Raw genomic sequence first — 6446 nt, 5'->3', positions numbered from 1 at the left:
TGAAATGGGCTTCAGGAGCGAACAACCTCCTCTCCGGGGCTGAGCTCGCTCCGGCAGCGAGGAAAACGCAGCCCTGGCCCCTGACGGGGAGCAACCTCCTCAGGGTGGCGGCGGGTCCCGGGCGAGGTCTGCGCCGCCTGCTCCGCCGGGCGCAAGGGCAAGGCGGTATCCAAGAGTATTAAGAGGGCTTCAAGAGTCCTTGGTTTATAATAAGCTAAAAGCGTAGGGCGGTGTCATTGGTGTGCGAGGCTCCAACATTGTTGTGCCTTAAAAAAAAAAAAAAGGTATATATAAAGCTTTGTAAGTTGTAATACTTAATTTGCAGCCCTACGTGTTGCTTTCGGGCCTTTTTTTCACATTGAACTTTCTATGACTTTTCTTGAAGACAACTGACGTGATAAAGAATATCAGAAGCTACGAATACTCAAAGTGAGCAAGAAGTCTGCCTCTTGGGTGGGGTGAGATGTTGCTGGACCTTGATTCTCAAAAATGCGCAGTAGGTGGCACTAATTCTTCAGTGATGCCCGCAAGACCATCTGTCAACCCTGGGAAGGCAGGTGACATTTGTACCGCTCTTTTATGCCGAACCCACTGAAGATACTGCTGGATGCCTGAGCCTGTTTCTCTAGCTGCCCAAAAAATACAGCACTGCATTTTGAAGTCCTGCAGTTTGGAAACGTTAGCAGTCTTTCACTTCAGTACAAAATTGTGTTAAAGTAAACCCACAACACTGGACTTCTTAAGCAAGATTAATAGTTTCCATCTTATTTTTCAAAACCCTATCAGAAGCAAATCATAAATGCAGAAACATAATGTCTGGTATTACAGTTACCATTTTTATTTGTCCACCCAATCTCCAAACTTAATGGAAAGATCTAGAAGGCACTCAGGCTTGCAACAGGATCATGAATAACTAGGCTTCAATCTTGATACTCAAGTACAATTTAAAAAACTCTGTAAAACACAGTTAACTGTTATTTGCAGTAATCATATGAGCTTTCTCTTGTTATTATGACCAAAAGAACCACCCTATCCCAGGTTACAAGCCTCTATGTGCTATCACATGTCTGACAAAAGGAATAATGAAAGTTTCTTTGGTTTACTCAAAGCTGATGGCACTTAGCTTGACACAGGGAGTATTAAGCGATCAAAGAGATCAGTACTCTGGAGTCTAAGCTGGTAAATAAGTTTTAGGCTAAGGAGAGGAAGGGAAGAACAAAGGCTGGAAAATAAACAGCAAAATAAGGGTGATATTCTTCTATCAGTCATACAAGCCTTGAAAAGGGGACAGCATAAGAAAGCTCTCCTACAGGAATAGATTGGGGTCCTGTTGTAGTAACCAGAAATGGTCATTTTTTTGTCAGTCACCCAGAGGAAATGTATTTTGTGCCAGCTCTACAGTTGATAGACACTACTTTCCCCTCCAAGCTCACTGGCACAAGGACCTAGACGCAACGGTCTGTTCGCTTACTTACACGCATTCAGCAGTTTTGGGAAGTTTTTACTGGAACCTCATAGATTATTTTCTCTCCCAAACTGCCACATATCTCTTCACAGTGTCACGGGAAACCCTGCTGCTCTTCCTGCTTGTCCAGGTCTAAATGATCACCAGGTTAGCAGTTTATAGGTATTTCAAGCTGTGAATAATTGAGATGGAGGGAAATTAGTAGCAAAGTGGAAAGATAGATAGATTGTTGGTATAAAAATTAGCAAAATAATTGGCTGAATAACAGGGTGAGCAATCCTCATATCAGTCCACAAAGCTAAATACCTATTTACACTATGGTTTTCTGTGGGATAAAATTAAATTAAATGTGTACTTTGCATTACTTTGAAGAACAATAAAACCCTTCTAAACTTTTAAAACTCAAGTTTTGTACCACTGATACTTCGTGGATGACAAGCTCAGCTTCTGAGCTATATGTTTATTTGAAAGTATTTATTAATTTTGTCAGCTGGTTCAAATCAGGCAGAAAAATGTTGTTTCTTCAATTTGATCTTCAGCAATAAATAACTCTCTGCTGACCTTTTTTTCGGAGCCAAGCATTTGGTCTCTCTCTGTACTGCACATCAACCTGCTTCCCTCATACCTCTTGTCCTCTGCCTTCCCTTTCCTTTCTTCCACTGGCCAATGGTTCTCTCTGGTTCATGTTCCTTAACTACATATCTTTTTCTTTTTTGGCCATTCTTTCAAGTTATTCCATGGCTCAGCTCCGTTATCTGCCATATCCAGTCCTGCTTTGTGTCATATTTCTGACTAAAATCCCATGGCCAGGCTTCTTTCACAGTATAAGTTCATTCACTCCTTTAGTTACCTTCCCAGCCAAATCACGCTGGTACCTTCAGGACATCCACTGTCATGGAGCCACAGCAAGGGTGGCATGAGTGGGGACTCCTTTGGTACCACCATGCATGACGGGGGCACAGCAGCACCCACTTTCAAATTTTCGCAATTCTATGTAGTGTCCAAAGGCACATGAAATGTTTGTTCAAGCGAGCAGCCATCTTGTGGAATCTGGCATTAGGTCTGTACTTTCTAGTATGTATTTGACAGATATAAATCCTTCCCCCCAAAAAAATGTTTTGGAATATACCATCATTCAAAATATGAATGTGACTTAGGTATTGGCCTTCCATGTCATCGTCCTGACAAAACCCACTCAACAAAGTGCTGAACAGAGATTGCAAAGCAAAGGAGAAAAAGAGGAAAAAAAAAAAAGTTAGTACACTCAAAAGTTAGTTCATCAGTGGAAAAACATTTGTGTTTTTGTAAAATTCATTTTAGCATTTCAGTTAACGTTGGCTTCCCGCTCTCCCATACATGTAGAATATTTCAAATCCACTCTGCAGATAACCCATTTTGAGCTCTGCAAAATGCCAGGGTATTACTTAGATAAATACTTGTTGCCTAGAGGGCAGCAAAGCATTCTAATTGTCCAACTTCCTATCCAGCACACGATGTGCTGTATCAACCTGTCTCATGTTTGAAGATGTTGCCATTTTGAATGTATGTAATTCCCAAGTCTACCTTTACGGACATCATAGAAACTCATTGCAAAAGAGAAACCAAAATTATTTTTACTGTTTGTACAGCAATGTAAACGTGACTAACATGTTACCACAGAAATAAGAAAAAGAGTTTTTCATGGGAAACTCAGTACAGCTTTTAAAAGATCCTGTAAAATTAATACTGCACTGTTAAAAATGCTGTGGCGGCATTGCTGCAGGCTGTTAACACAATTTCAATAAAATTTAAGCTTTCAAAATCATGCATGGACCAAGTCTATTGGCTTAAAATTAGGACACAGGAATAAAAATACATTCCAAAATTTTGCTTCTGCTCAGAGTATTGTAAATGACTGCCTTGTCAACATGTAATTAAGAATAAAGTCTATCTAGATTTGTTTGTTCTACTCGTGTAATGGGAATAATCAAAGCAAAACAACTCTTTGCTTTATGGAGTCAAACCTGGAAAGTCTATATCTTGACTCTTAAATCCTAATCTGAATGTAAACTGCTGGAAGCTGGACAAATGTATTCTTCTGAAGTGCTTCATATAAAATCTTCAAAGAAGATGAATCATGCCAACCTCATTTTTTAGTTTCTTTGTTTATTTTGTTTTCAGGTAACACGTTTCAGCATGTAAACATAAAAGGCTAAGATACAACTACATGTTTTCAGAAATTCTTGAGGAAAATCATATTTTCATGAAAATTTTAAAATAAACTTTTCACATGTTTTGACATTCCTTCAGTTTTCCACCAAGTTCTAGTCATAGCATGATGAGTGTTAATAGGGAGCAATCAGGAGAGGAAAGTCAATATTGAAATAAAAGACCATAGCAATTTTAATAAGAAACTCCCCAAATCAGGTCTATTATTTTTCACTACAATGCTTCTCAGATTTATGAGACCAACCTGCTCTCAGAATTAATTATACAGTTATCAAAAATTCAGTTTAACCCAGCTCATGACTGAGGCTCTAGTTCAGGAAAGCACTCCAGTACTTTTTAGTTTTATCCCAGTTCTATTCTAAGCTTGTCGGTATGTGCTCGTGTCCTAGGACTTGAGTGTGTGTAAATCTGTGGAGCCACATCCCCATAATGCAGGACACAGCTGTGGGTGATGTACTGAGTTTCAAACTGGATGGCCAGTCTGTTGACTGGGGAAATGGCTGCGGCAGATCTCATGTCTGAGTGAGGATGCTGCCACACTTCAGGAAAAGTCAAAAGTCCCAACAGCTTCCATGGCCTCTGTGCAGCTATTCACACACACTAATTTCTTCTCCTTTCATTTTGACTTACATGGTAAATTATTTCTGCCTTACTCCTAATGAACAGTCTCTTACATTGTGCATAATTCCACCAAAGTTCATGGAGGTTACCAGTGGCATAAAGTACAGCTCAAACTGACCAAAGTGCCTAAATCTTTCTTTTAATATAAACTGTCAGAACATAGGAGAAATACTAAATTCCAGGCAGTAATTTCTAAATGAAGTCTTGGCACCACTTTACATCTTATAAATCTGGATATTTACATATGCTTGTCAACAATCCCCAGTATTCTGAGTTGTATTGAGATGGCCTATCCACCAACTATTGATGAAAGATTAATGTGTTTTTGTTTCACAAATGATTATTTGAGGAAGCAGTCTTATTATGGTTGGTTTTATTCTTCAAACAGGTTGCAACAACAGCTGTTCACATTACTGAAGTAATGAACTTCTTAAGAGCAGAACATTTTCTAATCTATGCTGCTTTGGCTGAACGGAGGTAATTTTCCATGAGTTTGGTTAATGTTCTTGTTGACAGCATGATCCTCAGTTTTTTGAATGTAGTTCAAGAATAAGACAGCACCTTGGGACGGAGTTAATGTTTTCTTCAAGAAACTCCCCAGTGTTTGGGACTTAGCGTGAAGAATGTAAGAACTCACTAATGTTGATACTTACTGCTAGGGAAGCTAAGGTTGCCTCTCCGTTTCTCAAGTTTTGCAAGTAAGCAGGTGTACAATGTGGGGAGGAGTGGATCCAGGACAGCCAATTCAAGCTGGCCAACAGAAGCATTCTATATCATGAATGCCACTTTGCATATTTAAGTGGGAAGTTGCTGGGAAGCGCCCTCTTTCCTTGATGACTGCCATCCCTGAGGAGGTCCTCCTCCCGTTCCTGCTCCTGGGGCCTGGTGCAGGTACCTTCCCTGTGCCCAGCTGCTGCTCTCCACACCTTTACTGGACTTGCTGTGCTCACAGTGTCCCTCTTCTGCTGTTCATTACTGGAAGCACACATTCTAGTGGCTAAGCATTTGCTTTGTATCGTTTTTCTTTTACTATTCTTTTATTAAATCTGTTTCTATTGTGAGGCACAAGTCTTTCCTTCTCTTTCCCTTCCCTCCAGAGAAGGAAAGGTGAGTGAGCAACTGTTTTGCTGTTTAGCCACCAGCCCATCACTAAACGGCAACATAATCTTAACATAAAAAGGTTGAAAACACTGAAAGTAGAACTTGGCTTTCTCATTATAGGTGTCTGCATCTGACACAATGTTGGATTTAAAATTATTGATTTATTATCAATTTTCTTGTTTCCAGTACATAGAAAAATATTAAATGGAAAGTCTTAAGATAGTTATCCAATGTAGGTCTCCATTGTCTTTCTCATGTTCCTCAAAAACATTCTCTTTAATAATAGTGGCCATTAACATGCACATTAACATTACATTAACATTGTAATGATATTCTGACATAAAAATATGGCTTCCTTGTCCTAATATCTTAAGAGCCTACATCATTTTAGAGAAGCTTTGGCTCTCTCTTTAAAACCACCTTAATGGGAAACTTGCCTTTGGGCTTCATTTTCACAGAGCGATAAGTGTAAATTTGGCAGCCTTGGAGTGTAAATCCCTATTACACCTCAAAACAGGACTAACATTGGAGCACAAGACCTTGCAAGACATGGACAGTACGGCTCACTTTTTTCATCCCTAGTCTGCAGACAAAGATAAAATCCGAGGCTGAGAAAAACTTAGTGTCCATGTCTCCTGACTCCTCACGGGCAGTGACAATGACTTTAGTGCCAGATGGAGCAGTGACGCCCTCAGCAGCAGGAGGAGGAGAAGCAGTACTGAATACAAGAATCTGGAGAACTTCACTATTTTTAACTCTTCAAAAAAATTTCTGAAGCTTTTGATACCTCTCAGACACTGTCAGAGAAAACAGCAGATGGATCACTCGTTCCATCCGGCATGACATTTCCATGTTTCCACATAAAGGTGGGCAAAGAGATTAGTTTTGCCTCATTCTCCTTCTTAACATGTAAATGTGTAAACATAACTAAATAAATTTTACCAGTGAATAATACTGTAACTTTGAACAAAGACCTTATTACACAGACTGCAATTAATCTGTTCAAAACAAATGTTGTTTTGCTTGTGGAAGTAGATCTGCCCACATATTT

The sequence above is a fragment of the Caloenas nicobarica genome, chromosome 3, assembly GCF_036013445.1.
Source record: "Caloenas nicobarica isolate bCalNic1 chromosome 3, bCalNic1.hap1, whole genome shotgun sequence".
Classification (NCBI taxonomy): Eukaryota; Metazoa; Chordata; class Aves; order Columbiformes; family Columbidae; genus Caloenas; species Caloenas nicobarica.
Note: the sequence above shows the minus strand (reverse complement) of the source record.